Source organism: Atractosteus spatula, chromosome 25, assembly GCF_055471065.1.
Source record: "Atractosteus spatula isolate fAtrSpa1 chromosome 25, fAtrSpa1.hap1, whole genome shotgun sequence".
Lineage (NCBI taxonomy): Eukaryota > Metazoa > Chordata > Actinopteri > Semionotiformes > Lepisosteidae > Atractosteus > Atractosteus spatula.
In genome coordinates this window covers 14461406-14481694 of record NC_142730.1, presented here as the reverse complement: position 1 = coordinate 14481694, position 20289 = coordinate 14461406, and the positions used below count along the sequence as shown (strand labels likewise).

Below are 20289 nucleotides of genomic sequence, written 5' to 3'. Positions count from 1 at the left end.
CAATGATTACTGACATTTGCGCTGCTTGAGGTACAGTAATCAACAAAGAACAGGGTGTGCTACTCTCGAATCCGGTCACCACATGATGAAAAGCCAGGAAGTATACCTTGTCCAATTGACGTCAACAGGGACACGTAAACCCCTTGCTTCCCCGGCGCCCGGCTAGCTCAGTCGGTAGAGCATGAGACTCTTAATCTCAGGGTCGTGGGTTCGAGCCCCACGTTGGGCGGTGCCCGTCTCCTTATTAACAAAGTTTCGTGCTCATCCTTGACCCTCTTACACCTTGATGGTACCGAGCACTAAACTTTAATGCACAGGTGTGATGAAACTGAGATGAAAAGGGCTTATCTAGCTCTTTGCCCGAGAGATAAATCAAAGGTTCCGCAGACAATCCGTTGGCTCCGGTCACTCTGACGCAGATAGGAGCTGCAGCCATCATAACTTGTATGAAAACTGATAAGAGCTCCTGTCTATTTACAGTTTCATTTACTCTAGCCTTTCCTTAAACACTGCGTGTACGAAGGCTAAGAAATTGCAGAGCTATTCTAATACAATAACTATTTGGAATCTTTTCGCCATAACAGTTTCACTGTGATTTTGCAGGTAACACGTACGTACGTAACATTTTGAACCGCACTGGAAAAATATGGGAAAGAAATGGCGAAAAGCAACTCTTCAACACGTGGCAATATCTTCCTGAGCGGAGTCCTGTTCTCGAAGCTCGACACTCTGCAAGAGTCACTTCTCCCAACTTGCGCCCGCAGGTTTCCGTAGTGTGCCTGCAAAGAGCCATCCGTTTGAGACAGGCGCACGTTCCGATTTCATTGAACTAAGCTAGATGCACAATTTCGAATGCAGCCTTCATCACAAACGACAGTTCATTTCTCGAAAGCTTGTCATGTAAAAAAAGGAAACAAAGAACGAAAACATACAGCTGACAATCTTCTGAAGCTGCAGATTTAGCTTTTGAGAAATGGACATTTTATGTATGCAGATGCTTTTCAAGCGCTGGTTTTAGAACGTCGCTGTGCTTCCAGCATCATTCTCAGCCTTCTAAACTGCCTATCGAGGTGCCGATCACTTTGTAAAGCGCTTGAGAGGCCAGAGCTGCTCAAACTGCTCTTGCCGTTTCCTTCAATCAAAAGCACTATTTTTTTCGTTGTATGGAAAGCTTTTCAAGTCTTGCATCGACACGCACCTTTCCTGAAATGTCCAAAGGGTGAATGTTTCGCAAAGAAATCCAGTCTACCTTTAGGGGGCATGATGTTGAAATCGGAACAAGCCCTGGGTGGGCTTGAACCAGCAGCCGTTCAGTTAACAGCTGCACAGAAACGCCCCCCGCTTGCTTTGTATCATTCGCAAGTTTCTGGTTAAAGAGTAAAAAAGGCTGGAATTCTTTTCCAGAAGCAGCCGGCAGGATTTCTTCTGCACCCACCCAGAAAAGCCAAGAATTGTATTTCATCTGTCGCAAGCTGTATGTTCCAGAAAGAGAATGAATACTTGCATTAAACTGAATCAAGCCGACAGACACGCACCTGAAGTGGAAATCTAATAAGTAAATTGATTCTTAAAATGTAGAGAGCTTTGAAAAAAATATATTGGTGCTTTTAGATAATATATTTCAAGGATGTAATTGCTGTGCTACAGTACGTGCAGAATTTTAGAAAACAGTGCGTCAACAAAGTACACTGTTTGGGTAACTTTAGAAGACAATGTACCAAAACAATATATGCTGTCTGGGTCGTTAGAATTAGCCGAAAGTAACTGATAAGCTTTGAATAACAAATCTAGTGCTTCTTCTCTCGTTCTATGTTGTAATCTGTTTTGTCTTAGGGAAAGGGGAAGCTTTTGAAGGGACAAAGCACTGAGCTTTTTTACAGCGCAACGTCTTATAAAAACCCTGTACTGCTTGTAACAAATTGAGTCTCCGGTTGCACTTTGCGAAGTGGCAACAGGGCTCCCAATATTGCAATATTGAAATAAAGACCTTACTCAGGTGAGAACTCTCTCTTGTGGCTTCCTTGATAGTTAAATTTCCACGACACACCGCCGTTGTTTTTCTCCATCGGAAGTTTGTCGTTAAGGAAAAACATCGCTGTCATTTTCTTGCCAGCCGGCGGCATTTCTTGTGCAGCGATGAGCCAGATTTGTATTTCGGATTTCGGAAGTTGTGTGAATTTCTTGAAGCTGAAAGTCAACTCGCTCCAGAAAAGAAATGTGCAGTCGCATGAAAGCCGTGCCTGCTTATTAAACCGCAGGACCTGAGCTTGCGTTCTGTTTCTCATCGCGTTCGCAAAGGCGATTCCTGCCTCTAACACTGCTATGTCTGCGATTCAAAGTGCCGTGTGGAGCAGCTTCGAAAGTCTTGTTCACGCTCCTCCGATGTTGCTTTCTCTCTGCCTAACGAAGTTCCATTTTGGTGTCGGAGCGGGGAGACCTAATCATTCCAGCTTTAAGCCACCCTTCAATCTTCTGAGGGGTGTCTGAGTGCTAGCATGTCATTTGCCTTTTTTTTTTTTGAAACGGAGAGCGACGTTGAAAAAGGTTACCTCCGCCGCCTCGCCCTCCGTGTTAAATGATCGCAAGACGGCGGCGGCGGCGCTCCCTGTAGTTGTGGCCGAGCGGTTAAGGCGATGGACTAGAAAGCCATTGGGCTCTCCCCGCGCCGGGTCGAATCCTGCCGACTACGGCGTCCTTCTCGTGTCGCCGTGCGCCTGCCCAGAAAAAGGCGGAGTGCCGTTTCTCTCTTCCTGCTTCTTGTACAAACGCTAAATCGCTTGGACCTGCTGCCTTGGAAGTCATGTCTTCAGCGTCCCCCAGCGACATTTCACACTTGGAAGCAGACAACCACGCTTTTGGCATTGGCATGCCTTGCGCCCTACTTCCAGCCTTTGAAGATCTAATTATTCAAACTGAAAGAACCGACTGAATAGGTGTTTGCAGTGCACCAGGAGGAGCAGTGACCATAGCAGTGGAGGGGTGAGGATGGCGCAGATGGAAACGTTTTCATGCGCTCCTCTGGGAGGAATGAAAATAAAAGGCGAAACCGGAAACAGTAGTAGCCGCAAGAGGAAGTGTCTTCAAGTGCCAAGCAAGCGCTCCTCGTTAGTATAGTGGTGTGTATTCCCGCCCGTCACGTGGGAGACCAGGGATGGATTGCTTGACGGCGAGCCGGGTTGCTTTTCTCCCATCAGATTCCAACCGCTAATGCTAACGCAGTTTGTGGGAGCTTACGTGCTTCTCCTTTTCCGTCATTTTCGGACGACTATTCCAAAGGGGTAACCTGATGGAATAGGGGCCTGAAGACACGAGGCATTCTTAAACCAGCACTGGGCTGCACGGCCTTCTGTTGCGATCAGATTATATTCGAGTGAAAAAGCCAGAGCAGCCGCTTCCATCCTATGGAGTACGAGCTAAATCAGGAGAGGTATGGGACACGCGCGTGCCTATAGGTGCACGTCTCCTACGTCAGGCTGCTTCACCCATGTGCACCCGACTGGAGAGGGAATGGAGCAAGCTTTTTGTCAGGAGTGGGATTCGAACCCACGCCTCCAGGGGAGACTGCGACCTGAACGCAGCGCCTTAGACCGCTCGGCCATCCTGACGCCAGCCCTCTCCCCCAAAGCGGTCTGATGAGCCACCGCGATCCCACTACGCTCTTCGAGTATCGCACTGTTATTAATACTACAGTGTGACTCCAGCATTAAAATGTTTGGAAAATGTGTCGGCCTTTATAATCCAGTGTAGAGCAGCGTGTGATGATTTGTGCTACAAAACACCAAGCGCTCAAAGTGACGTCTGCGTTTGTCACTGAAACTTTCAACTCTTTCATCACTTATGTAGGAAATACAAGAGCAGTTAGGTGGAACGCGTAGGATGGCCGTCAGCAGAGTGGCGCAGCGGAAGCGTGCTGGGCCCATAACCCAGAGGTCGATGGATCGAAACCATCCTCTGCTACATGTGTCTTACGCATGGTTCATAAGCATTCCATTGGGTTAGCAAAGTGCATTAAAGTAGTGTGGATCTCCCTTTCCTTAAGTTCTGTTCTGAGTTTCTCTCTCGTGTGTGTTTGTGCAAGCTTGACACTTGCGGGACTCTTTCATCTTCACCAATACGGAGATGACCAAATGTGTCTTCGGTTGTTCTGAGATCTTTGATAGTTTCTTCGAATGCTTCAAGTGAACCTCGAAATCGAAGCAGTTATGTTTATATTGATTTCTCGCATTAATCATTATTAACCAGGAACAGCCAGCACAGTCGGTCGCATTAGTAATTATGTCACGTCTCTACTTAGCAGAGCATTCAAAGACCCACTGGAAGCAGGAAAGCACTAAGACACTGCAAAACTGAACTCGGGAAAATCATACTGGGAGCTCTGAGCGATGTCTGCATCCAAGCCATCCAATACGGACTCTGAGACCTTGGAATATCAACACTATGATGCGCTACCTTTTCCCTGGAGCAAAACGATGGAATTAGAAGAATGCTTACCGCAGGATACAACTGTGCCGTTGTTATTTGGAGCACGGTTTTCACTTGCATGAAAACTACAGCAGAACGTAGAAGGATGATCACAGAGGAGTCCACGCGGGCATGCTGAGGAGATTGTAGGTCGTACATTTCAATGATTACTGACATTTGCGCTGCTTGAGGTACAGTAATCAACAAAGAACAGGGTGTGCTACTCTCGAATCCGGTCACCACATGATGAAAAGCCAGGAAGTATACCTTGTCCAATTGACGTCAACAGGGACACGTTAACCCCTTGCTTCCCTGGCGCCCGGCTAGCTCAGTCGGTAGAGCATGAGACTCTTAATCTCAGGGGTGTGGGTTCGAGCCCCACGTTGGGCGGTGCCCGTCTCCTTATTAACAAAGTTTCGTGCTCATCCTTGACCCTCTTACACCTTGATGGTACCGAGCACTAAACTTTAATGCACAGGTGTGATGAAACTGAGATGAAAAGGGCTTATCTATCTCTTTACCCGAGAGATAAATCAAAGGTTCCGCAGACAATCCGTTGGCTCCGGTCACTCTGACGCAGATAGGAGCTGCAGCCATCATAACTTGTATGAAAACTGATAAGAGCTCCTGTCTATTTACAGTTTCATTTACTCTAGCCTTTCCTTAAACACTGCGTGTACGAAGGCTAAGAAATTGCAGAGCTATTCTAATACAATAACTATTTGGAATCTTTTCGCCATAACAGTTTCACTGTGATTTTGCAGGTAACACGTACGTACGTAACATTTTGAACCGCACTGGAAAAATATGGGAAAGAAATGGCGAAAAGCAACTCTTCAACACGTGGCAATATCTTCCTGAGCGGAGTCCTGTTCTCGAAGCTCGACACTCTGCAAGAGTCACTTCTCCCAACTTGCGCCCGCAGGTTTCCGTAGTGTGCCTGCAAAGAGCCATCCGTTTGAGACAGGCGCACGTTCCGATTTCATTGAACTAAGCTAGATGCACAATTTCGAATGCAGCCTTCATCACAAACGACAGTTCATTTCTCGAAAGCTTGTCATGTAAAAAAAGGAAACAAAGAACGAAAACATACAGCTGACAATCTTCTGAAGCTGCAGATTTAGCTTTTGAGAAATGGACATTTTATGTATGCAGATGCTTTTCAAGCGCTGGTTTTAGAACGTCGCTGTGCTTCCAGCATCATTCTCAGCCTTCTAAACTGCCTATCGAGGTGCCGATCACTTTGTAAAGCGCTTGAGAGGCCAGAGCTGCTCAAACTGCTCTTGCCGTTTCCTTCAATCAAAAGCACTATTTTTTTCGTTGTATGGAAAGCTTTTCAAGTCTTGCATCGACACGCACCTTTCCTGAAATGTCCAAAGGGTGAATGTTTCGCAAAGAAATCCAGTCTACCTTTAGGGGGCATGATGTTGAAATCGGAACAAGCCCTGGGTGGGCTTGAACCAGCAGCCGTTCAGTTAACAGCTGCACAGAAACGCCCCCCGCTTGCTTTGTATCATTCGCAAGTTTCTGGTTAAAGAGTAAAAAAGGCTGGAATTCTTTTCCAGAAGCAGCCGGCAGGATTTCTTCTGCACCCACCCAGAAAAGCCAAGAATTGTATTTCATCTGTCGCAAGCTGTATGTTCCAGAAAGAGAATGAATACTTGCATTAAACTGAATCAAGCCGACAGACACGCACCTGAAGTGGAAATCTAATAAGTAAATTGATTCTTAAAATGTAGAGAGCTTTGAAAAAAATATATTGGTGCTTTTAGATAATATATTTCAAGGATGTAATTGCTGTGCTACAGTACGTGCAGAATTTTAGAAAACAGTGCGTCAACAAAGTACACTGTTTGGGTAACTTTAGAAGACAATGTACCAAAACAATATATGCTGTCTGGGTCGTTAGAATTAGCCGAAAGTAACTGATAAGCTTTGAATAACAAATCTAGTGCTTCTTCTCTCGTTCTATGTTGTAATCTGTTTTGTCTTAGGGAAAGGGGAAGCTTTTGAAGGGACAAAGCACTGAGCTTTTTTACAGCGCAACGTCTTATAAAAACCCTGTACTGCTTGTAACAAATTGAGTCTCCGGTTGCACTTTGCGAAGTGGCAACAGGGCTCCCAATATTGCAATATTGAAATAAAGACCTTACTCAGGTGAGAACTCTCTCTTGTGGCTTCCTTGATAGTTAAATTTCCACGACACACCGCCGTTGTTTTTCTCCATCGGAAGTTTGTCGTTAAGGAAAAACATCGCTGTCATTTTCTTGCCAGCCGGCGGCATTTCTTGTGCAGCGATGAGCCAGATTTGTATTTCGGATTTCGGAAGTTGTGTGAATTTCTTGAAGCTGAAAGTCAACTCGCTCCAGAAAAGAAATGTGCAGTCGCATGAAAGCCGTGCCTGCTTATTAAACCGCAGGACCTGAGCTTGCGTTCTGTTTCTCATCGCGTTCGCAAAGGCGATTCCTGCCTCTAACACTGCTATGTCTGCGATTCAAAGTGCCGTGTGGAGCAGCTTCGAAAGTCTTGTTCACGCTCCTCCGATGTTGCTTTCTCTCTGCCTAACGAAGTTCCATTTTGGTGTCGGAGCGGGGAGACCTAATCATTCCAGCTTTAAGCCACCCTTCAATCTTCTGAGGGGTGTCTGAGTGCTAGCATGTCATTTGCCTTTTTTTTTTTTGAAACGGAGAGCGACGTTGAAAAAGGTTACCTCCGCCGCCTCGCCCTCCGTGTTAAATGATCGCAAGACGGCGGCGGCGGCGCTCCCTGTAGTTGTTGCCGAGCGGTTAAGGCGATGGACTAGAAAGCCATTGGGCTCTCCCCGCGGCGGGTCGAATCCTGCCGACTACGGCGTCCTTCTCGTGTCGCCGTGCGCCTGCCCAGAAAAAGGCGGAGTGCCGTTTCTCTCTTCCTGCTTCTTGTACAAACGCTAAATCGCTTGGACCTGCTGCCTTGGAAGTCATGTCTTCAGCGTCCCCCAGCGACATTTCACACTTGGAAGCAGACAACCACGCTTTTGGCATTGGCATGCCTTGCGCCCTACTTCCAGCCTTTGAAGATCTAATTATTCAAACTGAAAGAACCGACTGAATAGGTGTTTGCAGTGCACCAGGAGGAGCAGTGACCATAGCAGTGGAGGGGTGAGGATGGCGCAGATGGAAACGTTTTCATGCGCTCCTCTGGGAGGAATGAAAATAAAAGGCGAAACCGGAAACAGTAGTAGCCGCAAGAGGAAGTGTCTTCAAGCGCCAAGCAAGCGCTCCTCGTTAGTATAGTGGTGCGTATTCCCGCCCGTCACGTGGGAGACCAGGGATGGATTGCTTGACGGCGAGCCGGGTTGCTTTTCTCCCATCAGATTCCAACCGCTAATGCTAACGCAGTTTGTGGGAGCTTACGTGCTTCTCCTTTTCCGTCATTTTCGGACGACTATTCCAAAGGGGTAACCTGATGGAATAGGGGCCTGAAGACACGAGGCATTCTTAAACCAGCACTGGGCTGCACGGCCTTCTGTTGCGATCAGATTATATTCGAGTGAAAAAGCCAGAGCAGCCGCTTCCATCCTATGGAGTACGAGCTAAATCAGGAGAGGTATGGGACACGCGCGTGCCTATAGGTGCACGTCTCCTACGTCAGGCTGCTTCACCCATGTGCACCCGACTGGAGAGGGAATGGAGCAAGCTTTTTGTCAGGAGTGGGATTCGAACCCACGCCTCCAGGGGAGACTGCGACCTGAACGCAGCGCCTTAGACCGCTCGGCCATCCTGACGCCAGCCCTCTCCCCCAAAGCGGTCTGATGAGCCACCGCGATCCCACTACGCTCTTCGAGTATCGCACTGTTATTAATACTACAGTGTGACTCCAGCATTAAAATGTTTGGAAAATGTGTCGGCCTTTATAATCCAGTGTAGAGCAGCGTGTGATGATTTGTGCTACAAAACACCAAGCGCTCAAAGTGACGTCTGCGTTTGTCACTGAAACTTTCAACTCTTTCATCACTTATGTAGGAAATACAAAGAGCAGTTAGGTGGAACGCGTAGGATGGCTGTCAGCAGAGTGGCGCAGTGGAAGCGTGCTGGGCCCATAACCCAGAGGTCGATGGATCGAAACCATCCTCTGCTACATGTGTCTTACGCATGGTTCATAAGCATTCCATTGGGTTAGCAAAGTGCATTAAAGTAGTGTGGATCTCCCTTTCCTTAAGTTCTGTTCTGAGTTTCTCTCTCGTGTGTGTTTGTGCAAGCTTGACACTTGCGGGACTCTTTCATCTTCACCAATACGGAGATGACCAAATGTGTCTTCGGTTGTTCTGAGATCTTTGATAGTTTCTTCGAATGCTTCAAGTGAACCTCGAAATCGAAGCAGTTATGTTTATATTGATTTCTCGCATTAATCATTATTAACCAGGAACAGCCAGCACAGTCGGTCGCATTAGTAATTATGTCACGTCTCTACTTAGCAGAGCATTCAAAGACCCACTGGAAGCAGGAAAGCACTAAGACACTGCAAAACTGAACTCGGGAAAATCATACTGGGAGCTCTGAGCGATGTCTGCATCCAAGCCATCCAATACGGACTCTGAGACCTTGGAATATCAACACTATGATGCGCTACCTTTTCCCTGGAGCAAAACGATGGAATTAGAAGAATGCTTACCGCAGGATACAACTGTGCCGTTGTTATTTGGAGCACGGTTTTCACTTGCATGAAAACTACAGCAGAACGTAGAAGGATGATCACAGAGGAGTCCACGCGGGCATGCTGAGGAGATTGTAGGTCGTACATTTCAATGATTACTGACATTTGCGCTGCTTGAGGTACAGTAATCAACAAAGAACAGGGTGTGCTACTCTCGAATCCGGTCACCACATGATGAAAAGCCAGGAAGTATACCTTGTCCAATTGACGTCAACAGGGACACGTTAACCCCTTGCTTCCCTGGCGCCCGGCTAGCTCAGTCGGTAGAGCATGAGACTCTTAATCTCAGGGGCGTGGGTTCGAGCCCCACGTTGGGCGGTGCCCGTCTCCTTATTAACAAAGTTTCGTGCTCATCCTTGACCCTCTTACACCTTGATGGTACCGAGCACTAAACTTTAATGCACAGGTGTGATGAAACTGAGATGAAAAGGGCTTATCTATCTCTTTGCCCGAGAGATAAATCAAAGGTTCCGCAGACAATCCGTTGGCTCCGGTCACTCTGACGCAGATAGGAGCTGCAGCCATCATAACTTGTATGAAAACTGATAAGAGCTCCTGTCTATTTACAGTTTCATTTACTCTAGCCTTTCCTTAAACACTGCGTGTACGAAGGCTAAGAAATTGCAGAGCTATTCTAATACAATAACTATTTGGAAACTTTTCGCCATAACAGTTTCACTGTGATTTTGCAGGTAACACGTACGTACGTAACATTTTGAACCGCACTGGAAAAATATGGGAAAGAAATGGCGAAAAGCAACTCTTCAACACGTGGCAATATCTTCCTGAGCGGAGTCCTGTTCTCGAAGCTCGACACTCTGCAAGAGTCACTTCTCCCAACTTGCGCCCGCAGGTTTCCGTAGTGTGCCTGCAAAGAGCCATCCGTTTGAGACAGGCGCACGTTCCGATTTCATTGAACTAAGCTAGATGCACAATTTCGAATGCAGCCTTCATCACAAACGACAGTTCATTTCTCGAAAGCTTGTCATGTAAAAAAAGGAAACAAAGAACGAAAACATACAGCTGACAATCTTCTGAAGCTGCAGATTTAGCTTTTGAGAAATGGACATTTTATGTATGCAGATGCTTTTCAAGCGCTGGTTTTAGAACGTCGCTGTGCTTCCAGCATCATTCTCAGCCTTCTAAACTGCCTATCGAGGTGCCGATCACTTTGTAAAGCGCTTGAGAGGCCAGAGCTGCTCAAACTGCTCTTGCCGTTTCCTTCAATCAAAAGCACTATTTTTTTCGTTGTATGGAAAGCTTTTCAAGTCTTGCATCGACACGCACCTTTCCTGAAATGTCCAAAGGGTGAATGTTTCGCAAAGAAATCCAGTCTACCTTTAGGGGGCATGATGTTGAAATCGGAACAAGCCCTGGGTGGGCTTGAACCAGCAGCCGTTCAGTTAACAGCTGCACAGAAACGCCCCCCGCTTGCTTTGTATCATTCGCAAGTTTCTGGTTAAAGAGTAAAAAAGGCTGGAATTCTTTTCCAGAAGCAGCCGGCAGGATTTCTTCTGCACCCACCCAGAAAAGCCAAGAATTGTATTTCATCTGTCGCAAGCTGTATGTTCCAGAAAGAGAATGAATACTTGCATTAAACTGAATCAAGCCGACAGACACGCACCTGAAGTGGAAATCTAATAAGTAAATTGATTCTTAAAATGTAGAGAGCTTTGAAAAAAATATATTGGTGCTTTTAGATAATATATTTCAAGGATGTAATTGCTGTGCTACAGTACGTGCAGAATTTTAGAAAACAGTGCGTCAACAAAGTACACTGTTTGGGTAACTTTAGAAGACAATGTACCAAAACAATATATGCTGTCTGGGTCGTTAGAATTAGCCGAAAGTAACTGATAAGCTTTGAATAACAAATCTAGTGCTTCTTCTCTCGTTCTATGTTGTAATCTGTTTTGTCTTAGGGAAAGGGGAAGCTTTTGAAGGGACAAAGCACTGAGCTTTTTTACAGCGCAACGTCTTATAAAAACCCTGTACTGCTTGTAACAAATTGAGTCTCCGGTTGCACTTTGCGAAGTGGCAACAGGGCTCCCAATATTGCAATATTGAAATAAAGACCTTACTCAGGTGAGAACTCTCTCTTGTGGCTTCCTTGATAGTTAAATTTCCACGACACACCGCCGTTGTTTTTCTCCATCGGAAGTTTGTCGTTAAGGAAAAACATCGCTGTCATTTTCTTGCCAGCCGGCGGCATTTCTTGTGCAGCGATGAGCCAGATTTGTATTTCGGATTTCGGAAGTTGTGTGAATTTCTTGAAGCTGAAAGTCAACTCGCTCCAGAAAAGAAATGTGCAGTCGCATGAAAGCCGTGCCTGCTTATTAAACCGCAGGACCTGAGCTTGCGTTCTGTTTCTCATCGCGTTCGCAAAGGCGATTCCTGCCTCTAACACTGCTATGTCTGCGATTCAAAGTGCCGTGTGGAGCAGCTTCGAAAGTCTTGTTCACGCTCCTCCGATGTTGCTTTCTCTCTGCCTAACGAAGTTCCATTTTGGTGTCGGAGCGGGGAGACCTAATCATTCCAGCTTTAAGCCACCCTTCAATCTTCTGAGGGGTGTCTGAGTGCTAGCATGTCATTTGCCTTTTTTTTTTTTGAAACGGAGAGCGACGTTGAAAAAGGTTACCTCCGCCGCCTCGCCCTCCGTGTTAAATGATCGCAAGACGGCGGCGGCGGCGCTCCCTGTAGTTGTGGCCGAGCGGTTAAGGCGATGGACTAGAAAGCCATTGGGCTCTCCCCGCGGCGGGTCGAATCCTGCCGACTACGGCGTCCTTCTCGTGTCGCCGTGCGCCTGCCCAGAAAAAGGCGGAGTGCCGTTTCTCTCTTCCTGCTTCTTGTACAAACGCTAAATCGCTTGGACCTGCTGCCTTGGAAGTCATGTCTTCAGCGTCCCCCAGCGACATTTCACACTTGGAAGCAGACAACCACGCTTTTGGCATTGGCATGCCTTGCGCCCTACTTCCAGCCTTTGAAGATCTAATTATTCAAACTGAAAGAACCGACTGAATAGGTGTTTGCAGTGCACCAGGAGGAGCAGTGACCATAGCAGTGGAGGGGTGAGGATGGCGCAGATGGAAACGTTTTCATGCGCTCCTCTGGGAGGAATGAAAATAAAAGGCGAAACCGGAAACAGTAGTAGCCGCAAGAGGAAGTGTCTTCAAGCGCCAAGCAAGCGCTCCTCGTTAGTATAGTGGTGCGTATTCCCGCCCGTCACGTGGGAGACCAGGGATGGATTGCTTGACGGCGAGCCGGGTTGCTTTTCTCCCATCAGATTCCAACCGCTAATGCTAACGCAGTTTGTGGGAGCTTACGTGCTTCTCCTTTTCCGTCATTTTCGGACGACTATTCCAAAGGGGTAACCTGATGGAATAGGGGCCTGAAGACACGAGGCATTCTTAAACCAGCACTGGGCTGCACGGCCTTCTGTTGCGATCAGATTATATTCGAGTGAAAAAGCCAGAGCAGCCGCTTCCATCCTATGGAGTACGAGCTAAATCAGGAGAGGTATGGGACACGCGCGTGCCTATAGGTGCACGTCTCCTACGTCAGGCTGCTTCACCCATGTGCACCCGACTGGAGAGGGAATGGAGCAAGCTTTTTGTCAGGAGTGGGATTCGAACCCACGCCTCCAGGGGAGACTGCGACCTGAACGCAGCGCCTTAGACCGCTCGGCCATCCTGACGCCAGCCCTCTCCCCCAAAGCGGTCTGATGAGCCACCGCGATCCCACTACGCTCTTCGAGTATCGCACTGTTATTAATACTACAGTGTGACTCCAGCATTAAAATGTTTGGAAAATGTGTCGGCCTTTATAATCCAGTGTAGAGCAGCGTGTGATGATTTGTGCTACAAAACACCAAGCGCTCAAAGTGACGTCTGCGTTTGTCACTGAAACTTTCAACTCTTTCATCACTTATGTAGGAAATACAAAGAGCAGTTAGGTGGAACGCGTAGAATGGCCGTCAGCAGAGTGGCGCAGTGGAAGCGTGCTGGGCCCATAACCCAGAGGTCGATGGATCGAAACCATCCTCTGCTACATGTGTCTTACGCATGGTTCATAAGCATTCCATTGGGTTAGCAAAGTGCATTAAAGTAGTGTGGATCTCCCTTTCCTTAAGTTCTGTTCTGAGTTTCTCTCTCGTGTGTGTTTGTGCAAGCTTGACACTTGCGGGACTCTTTCATCTTCACCAATACGGAGATGACCAAATGTGTCTTCGGTTGTTCTGAGATCTTTGATAGTTTCTTCGAATGCTTCAAGTGAACCTCGAAATCGAAGCAGTTATGTTTATATTGATTTCTCGCATTAATCATTATTAACCAGGAACAGCCAGCACAGTCGGTCGCATTAGTAATTATGTCACGTCTCTACTTAGCAGAGCATTCAAAGACCCACTGGAAGCAGGAAAGCACTAAGACACTGCAAAACTGAACTCGGGAAAATCATACTGGGAGCTCTGAGCGATGTCTGCATCCAAGCCATCCAATACGGACTCTGAGACCTTGGAATATCAACACTATGATGCGCTACCTTTTCCCTGGAGCAAAACGATGGAATTAGAAGAATGCTTACCGCAGGATACAACTGTGCCGTTGTTATTTGGAGCACGGTTTTCACTTGCATGAAAACTACAGCAGAACGTAGAAGGATGATCACAGAGGAGTCCACGCGGGCATGCTGAGGAGATTGTAGGTCGTACATTTCAATGATTACTGACATTTGCGCTGCTTGAGGTACAGTAATCAACAAAGAACAGGGTGTGCTACTCTCGAATCCGGTCACCACATGATGAAAAGCCAGGAAGTATACCTTGTCCAATTGACGTCAACAGGGACACGTTAACCCCTTGCTTCCCTGGCGCCCGGCTAGCTCAGTCGGTAGAGCATGAGACTCTTAATCTCAGGGGCGTGGGTTCGAGCCCCACGTTGGGCGGTGCCCGTCTCCTTATTAACAAAGTTTCGTGCTCATCCTTGACCCTCTTACACCTTGATGGTACCGAGCACTAAACTTTAATGCACAGGTGTGATGAAACTGAGATGAAAAGGGCTTATCTATCTCTTTGCCCGAGAGATAAATCAAAGGTTCCGCAGACAATCCGTTGGCTCCGGTCACTCTGACGCAGATAGGAGCTGCAGCCATCATAACTTGTATGAAAACTGATAAGAGCTCCTGTCTATTTACAGTTTCATTTACTCTAGCCTTTCCTTAAACACTGCGTGTACGAAGGCTAAGAAATTGCAGAGCTATTCTAATACAATAACTATTTGGAATCTTTTCGCCATAACAGTTTCACTGTGATTTTGCAGGTAACACGTACGTACGTAACATTTTGAACCGCACTGGAAAAATATGGGAAAGAAATGGCGAAAAGCAACTCTTCAACACGTGGCAATATCTTCCTGAGCGGAGTCCTGTTCTCGAAGCTCGACACTCTGCAAGAGTCACTTCTCCCAACTTGCGCCCGCAGGTTTCCGTAGTGTGCCTGCAAAGAGCCATCCGTTTGAGACAGGCGCACGTTCCGATTTCATTGAACTAAGCTAGATGCACAATTTCGAATGCAGCCTTCATCACAAACGACAGTTCATTTCTCGAAAGCTTGTCATGTAAAAAAAGGAAACAAAGAACGAAAACATACAGCTGACAATCTTCTGAAGCTGCAGATTTAGCTTTTGAGAAATGGACATTTTATGTATGCAGATGCTTTTCAAGCGCTGGTTTTAGAACGTCGCTGTGCTTCCAGCATCATTCTCAGCCTTCTAAACTGCCTATCGAGGTGCCGATCACTTTGTAAAGCGCTTGAGAGGCCAGAGCTGCTCAAACTGCTCTTGCCGTTTCCTTCAATCAAAAGCACTATTTTTTTCGTTGTATGGAAAGCTTTTCAAGTCTTGCATCGACACGCACCTTTCCTGAAATGTCCAAAGGGTGAATGTTTCGCAAAGAAATCCAGTCTACCTTTAGGGGGCATGATGTTGAAATCGGAACAAGCCCTGGGTGGGCTTGAACCAGCAGCCGTTCAGTTAACAGCTGCACAGAAACGCCCCCCGCTTGCTTTGTATCATTCGCAAGTTTCTGGTTAAAGAGTAAAAAAGGCTGGAATTCTTTTCCAGAAGCAGCCGGCAGGATTTCTTCTGCACCCACCCAGAAAAGCCAAGAATTGTATTTCATCTGTCGCAAGCTGTATGTTCCAGAAAGAGAATGAATACTTGCATTAAACTGAATCAAGCCGACAGACACGCACCTGAAGTGGAAATCTAATAAGTAAATTGATTCTTAAAATGTAGAGAGCTTTGAAAAAAATATATTGGTGCTTTTAGATAATATATTTCAAGGATGTAATTGCTGTGCTACAGTACGTGCAGAATTTTAGAAAACAGTGCGTCAACAAAGTACACTGTTTGGGTAACTTTAGAAGACAATGTACCAAAACAATATATGCTGTCTGGGTCGTTAGAATTAGCCGAAAGTAACTGATAAGCTTTGAATAACAAATCTAGTGCTTCTTCTCTCGTTCTATGTTGTAATCTGTTTTGTCTTAGGGAAAGGGGAAGCTTTTGAAGGGACAAAGCACTGAGCTTTTTTACAGCGCAACGTCTTATAAAAACCCTGTACTGCTTGTAACAAATTGAGTCTCCGGTTGCACTTTGCGAAGTGGCAACAGGGCTCCCAATATTGCAATATTGAAATAAAGACCTTACTCAGGTGAGAACTCTCTCTTGTGGCTTCCTTGATAGTTAAATTTCCACGACACACCGCCGTTGTTTTTCTCCATCGGAAGTTTGTCGTTAAGGAAAAACATCGCTGTCATTTTCTTGCCAGCCGGCGGCATTTCTTGTGCAGCGATGAGCCAGATTTGTATTTCGGATTTCGGAAGTTGTGTGAATTTCTTGAAGCTGAAAGTCAACTCGCTCCAGAAAAGAAATGTGCAGTCGCATGAAAGCCGTGCCTGCTTATTAAACCGCAGGACCTGAGCTTGCGTTCTGTTTCTCATCGCGTTCGCAAAGGCGATTCCTGCCTCTAACACTGCTATGTCTGCGATTCAAAGTGCCGTGTGGAGCAGCTTCTAAAGTCTCGTTCACGCTCCTCCGATGTTGCTTTCTCTGTGCCTAACGAAGTTCCATTTTGGTGTCGGAGCGGGGAGACCTAATCATTCCAGCTTTAAGCCACCCTTCAATCTTCTGAGGGGTGTCTGAGTGCTAGCATGTCATTTGCCTTTTTTTTTTTTGAAACGGAGAGCGACGTTGAAAAAGGTTACCTCCGCCGCCTCGCCCTCCGTGTTAAATGATCGCAAGACGGCGGCGGCGGCGCTCCCTGTAGTTGTGGCCGAGCGGTTAAGGCGATGGACTAGAAAGCCATTGGGCTCTCCCCGCGCCGGGTCGAATCCTGCCGACTACGGCGTCCTTCTCGTGTCGCCGTGCGCCTGCCCAGAAAAAGGCGGAGTGCCGTTTCTCTCTTCCTGCTTCTTGTACAAACGCTAAATCGCTTGGACCTGCTGCCTTGGAAGTCATGTCTTCAGCGTCCCCCAGCGACATTTCACACTTGGAAGCAGACAACCACGCTTTTGGCATTGGCATGCCTTGCGCCCTACTTCCAGCCTTTGAAGATCTAATTATTCAAACTGAAAGAACCGACTGAATAGGTGTTTGCAGTGCACCAGGAGGAGCAGTGACCATAGCAGTGGAGGGGTGAGGATGGCGCAGATGGAAACGTTTTCATGCGCTCCTCTGGGAGGAATGAAAATAAAAGGCGAAACCGGAAACAGTAGTAGCCGCAAGAGGAAGTGTCTTCAAGCGCCAAGCAAGCGCTCCTCGTTAGTATAGTGGTGCGTATTCCCGCCCGTCACGTGGGAGACCAGGGATGGATTGCTTGACGGCGAGCCGGGTTGCTTTTCTCCCATCAGATTCCAACCGCTAATGCTAACGCAGTTTGTGGGAGCTTACGTGCTTCTCCTTTTCCGTCATTTTCGGACGACTATTCCAAAGGGGTAACCTGATGGAATAGGGGCCTGAAGACACGAGGCATTCTTAAACCAGCACTGGGCTGCACGGCCTTCTGTTGCGATCAGATTATATTCGAGTGAAAAAGCCAGAGCAGCCGCTTCCATCCTATGGAGTACGAGCTAAATCAGGAGAGGTATGGGACACGCGCGTGCCTATAGGTGCACGTCTCCTACGTCAGGCTGCTTCACCCATGTGCACCCGACTGGAGAGGGAATGGAGCAAGCTTTTTGTCAGGAGTGGGATTCGAACCCACGCCTCCAGGGGAGACTGCAACCTGAACGCAGCGCCTTAGACCGCTCGGCCATCCTGACGCCAGCCCTCTCCCCCAAAGCGGTCTGATGAGCCACCGCGATCCCACTACGCTCTTCGAGTATCGCACTGTTATTAATACTACAGTGTGACTCCAGCATTAAAATGTTTGGAAAATGTGTCGGCCTTTATAATCCAGTGTAGAGCAGCGTGTGATGATTTGTGCTACAAAACACCAAGCGCTCAAAGTGACGTCTGCGTTTGTCACTGAAACTTTCAACTCTTTCATCACTTATGTAGGAAATACAAAGAGCAGTTAGGTGGAACGCGTAGGATGGCCGTCAGCAGAGTGGCGCAGTGGAAGCGTGCTGGGCCCATAACCCAGAGGTCGATAGATCGAAACCATCCTCTGCTACATGTGTCTTACGCATGGTTCATAAGCATTCCATTGGGTTAGCAAAGTGCATTAAAGTAGTGTGGATCTCCCTTTCCTTAAGTTCTGTTCTGAGTTTCTCTCTCGTGTGTGTTTGTGCAAGCTTGACACTTGCGGGACTCTTTCATCTTCACCAATACGGAGATGACCAAATGTGTCTTCGGTTGTTCTGAGATCTTTGATAGTTTCTTCGAATGCTTCAAGTGAACCTCGAAATCGAAGCAGTTATGTTTATATTGATTTCTCGCATTAATCATTATTAACCAGGAACAGCCAGCACAGTCGGTCGCATTAGTAATTATGTCACGTCTCTACTTAGCAGAGCATTCAAAGACCCACTGGAAGCAGGAAAGCACTAAGACACTGCAAAACTGAACTCGGGAAAATCATACTGGGAGCTCTGAGCGATGTCTGCATCCAAGCCATCCAATACGGACTCTGAGACCTTGGAATATCAACACTATGATGCGCTACCTTTTCCCTGGAGCAAAACGATGGAATTAGAAGAATGCTTACCGCAGGATACAACTGTGCCGTTGTTATTTGGAGCACGGTTTTCACTTGCATGAAAACTACAGCAGAACGTAGAAGGATGATCACAGAGGAGTCCACGCGGGCATGCTGAGGAGATTGTAGGTCGTACATTTCAATGATTACTGACATTTGCGCTGCTTGAGGTACAGTAATCAACAAAGAACAGGGTGTGCTACTCTCGAATCCGGTCACCACATGATGAAAAGCCAGGAAGTATACCTTGTCCAATTGACGTCAACAGGGACACGTTAACCCCTTGCTTCCCTGGCGCCCGGCTAGCTCAGTCGGTAGAGCATGAGACTCTTAATCTCAGGGGCGTGGGTTCGAGCCCCACGTTGGGCGGTGCCCGTCTCCTTATTAACAAAGTTTCGTGCTCATCCTTGACCCTCTTACACCTTGATGGTACCGAGCACTAAACTTTAATGCACAGGTGTGATGAAACTGAGATGAAAAGGGCTTATCTATCTCTTTGCCCGAGAGATAAATCAAAGGTTCCGCAGACAATCCGTTGGCTCCGGTCACTCTGACGCAGATAGGAGCTGCAGCCATCATAACTTGTATGAAAACTGATAAGAGCTCCTGTCTATTTACAGTTTCATTTACTCTAGCCTTTCCTTAAACACTGCGTGTACGAAGGCTAAGAAATAGCAGAGCTATTCTAATACAATAACTATTTGGAATCTTTTCGCCATAACAGTTTCACTGTGATTTTGCAGGTAACACGTACGTACGTAACATTTTGAACCGCACTGGAAAAATATGGGAAAGAAATGGCGAAAAGCAACTCTTCAACACGTGGCAATATCTTCCTGAGCGGAGTCCTGTTCTCGAAGCTCGACACTCTGCAAGAGTCACTTCTCCCAACTTGCGCCCGCAGGTTTCCGTAGTGTGCCTGCAAAGAGCCATCCGTTTGAGACAGGCGCACGTTCCGATTTCATTGAACTAAGCTAGATGCACAATTTCGAATGCAGCCTTCATCACAAACGACAGTTCATTTCTCGAAAGCTTGTCATGTAAAAAAAGGAAACAAAGAACGAAAACATACAGCTGACAATCTTCTGAAGCTGCAGATTTAGCTTTTGAGAAATGGACATTTTATGTATGCAGATGCTTTTCAAGCGCTGGTTTTAGAACGTCGCTGTGCTTCCAGCATCATTCTCAGCCTTCTAAACTGCCTATCGAGGTGCCGATCACTTTGTAAAGCGCTTGAGAGGCCAGAGCTGCTCAAACTGCTCTTGCCGTTTCCTTCAATCAAAAGCACTATTTTTTTCGTTGTATGGAAAGCTTTTCAAGTCTTGCATCGACACGCACCTTTCCTGAAATGTCCAAAGGGTGAATGTTTCGCAAAGAAATCCAGTCTACCTTTAGGGGGCATGATGTTGAAATCGGAACAAGCCCTGGGTGGGCTTGAACCAGCAGCCGTTCAGTTAACAGCTGCACAGAAACGCCCCCCGCTTGCTTTGTATCATTCGCAAGTTTCTGGTTAAAGAGTAAAAAAGGCTGGAATTCTTTTCCAGAAGCAGCCGGCAGGATTTCTTCTGCACCCACCCAGAAAAGCCAAGAATTGTATTTCATCTGTCGCAAGCTGTATGTTCCAGAAAGAGAATGAATACTTGCATTAAACTGAATCAAGCCGACAGACACGCACCTGAAGTGGAAATCTAATAAGTAAATTGATTCTTAAAATGTAGAGAGCTTTGAAAAAAATATATTGGTGCTTTTAGATAATATATTTCAAGGATGTAATTGCTGTGCTACAGTACGTGCAGAATTTTAGAAAACAGTGCGTCAACAAAGTACACTGTTTGGGTAACTTTAGAAGACAATGTACCAAAACAATATATGCTGTCTGGGTCGTTAGAATTAGCCGAAAGTAACTGATAAGCTTTGAATAACAAATCTAGTGCTTCT

General features: G+C 46.7%; 11 non-coding genes across 11 annotated transcripts; 7 read left to right on the top strand and 4 right to left on the bottom strand.

Moving 5' to 3' along the window:
- The first annotated feature begins 156 nt into the window (after nt 1-156).
- Nucleotides 157-229, top strand: trnak-cuu (transfer RNA lysine (anticodon CUU)). The gene has a single exon. It is a non-coding gene; the product is annotated as a tRNA-Lys (tRNA).
- A 3293-nt stretch (nt 230-3522) lies between these two features.
- trnal-cag (transfer RNA leucine (anticodon CAG)) lies at nt 3523-3605 on the bottom strand. The gene has a single exon. It is a non-coding gene; the product is annotated as a tRNA-Leu (tRNA).
- Nucleotides 3606-4778: 1173 nt separating this feature from the next.
- Nucleotides 4779-4851, top strand: trnak-cuu (transfer RNA lysine (anticodon CUU)). The gene has a single exon. It is a non-coding gene; the product is annotated as a tRNA-Lys (tRNA).
- Nucleotides 4852-8144: 3293 nt separating this feature from the next.
- On the bottom strand, nt 8145-8227 carry trnal-cag (transfer RNA leucine (anticodon CAG)). The gene has a single exon. It is a non-coding gene; the product is annotated as a tRNA-Leu (tRNA).
- Nucleotides 8228-8508: 281 nt separating this feature from the next.
- trnam-cau (transfer RNA methionine (anticodon CAU)) lies at nt 8509-8580 on the top strand. Its single transcript has one exon. It is a non-coding gene; the product is annotated as a tRNA-Met (tRNA).
- An 821-nt stretch (nt 8581-9401) lies between these two features.
- trnak-cuu (transfer RNA lysine (anticodon CUU)) lies at nt 9402-9474 on the top strand. Its single transcript has one exon. It is a non-coding gene; the product is annotated as a tRNA-Lys (tRNA).
- Nucleotides 9475-12767: 3293 nt separating this feature from the next.
- Nucleotides 12768-12850, bottom strand: trnal-cag (transfer RNA leucine (anticodon CAG)). Its single transcript has one exon. It is a non-coding gene; the product is annotated as a tRNA-Leu (tRNA).
- Nucleotides 12851-13131: 281 nt separating this feature from the next.
- Nucleotides 13132-13203, top strand: trnam-cau (transfer RNA methionine (anticodon CAU)). The gene has a single exon. It is a non-coding gene; the product is annotated as a tRNA-Met (tRNA).
- Nucleotides 13204-14024: 821 nt separating this feature from the next.
- On the top strand, nt 14025-14097 carry trnak-cuu (transfer RNA lysine (anticodon CUU)). The gene has a single exon. It is a non-coding gene; the product is annotated as a tRNA-Lys (tRNA).
- Nucleotides 14098-17390: 3293 nt separating this feature from the next.
- Nucleotides 17391-17473, bottom strand: trnal-cag (transfer RNA leucine (anticodon CAG)). Its single transcript has one exon. It is a non-coding gene; the product is annotated as a tRNA-Leu (tRNA).
- A 1174-nt stretch (nt 17474-18647) lies between these two features.
- On the top strand, nt 18648-18720 carry trnak-cuu (transfer RNA lysine (anticodon CUU)). The gene has a single exon. It is a non-coding gene; the product is annotated as a tRNA-Lys (tRNA).
- Nucleotides 18721-20289: the final 1569 nt, after the last annotated feature.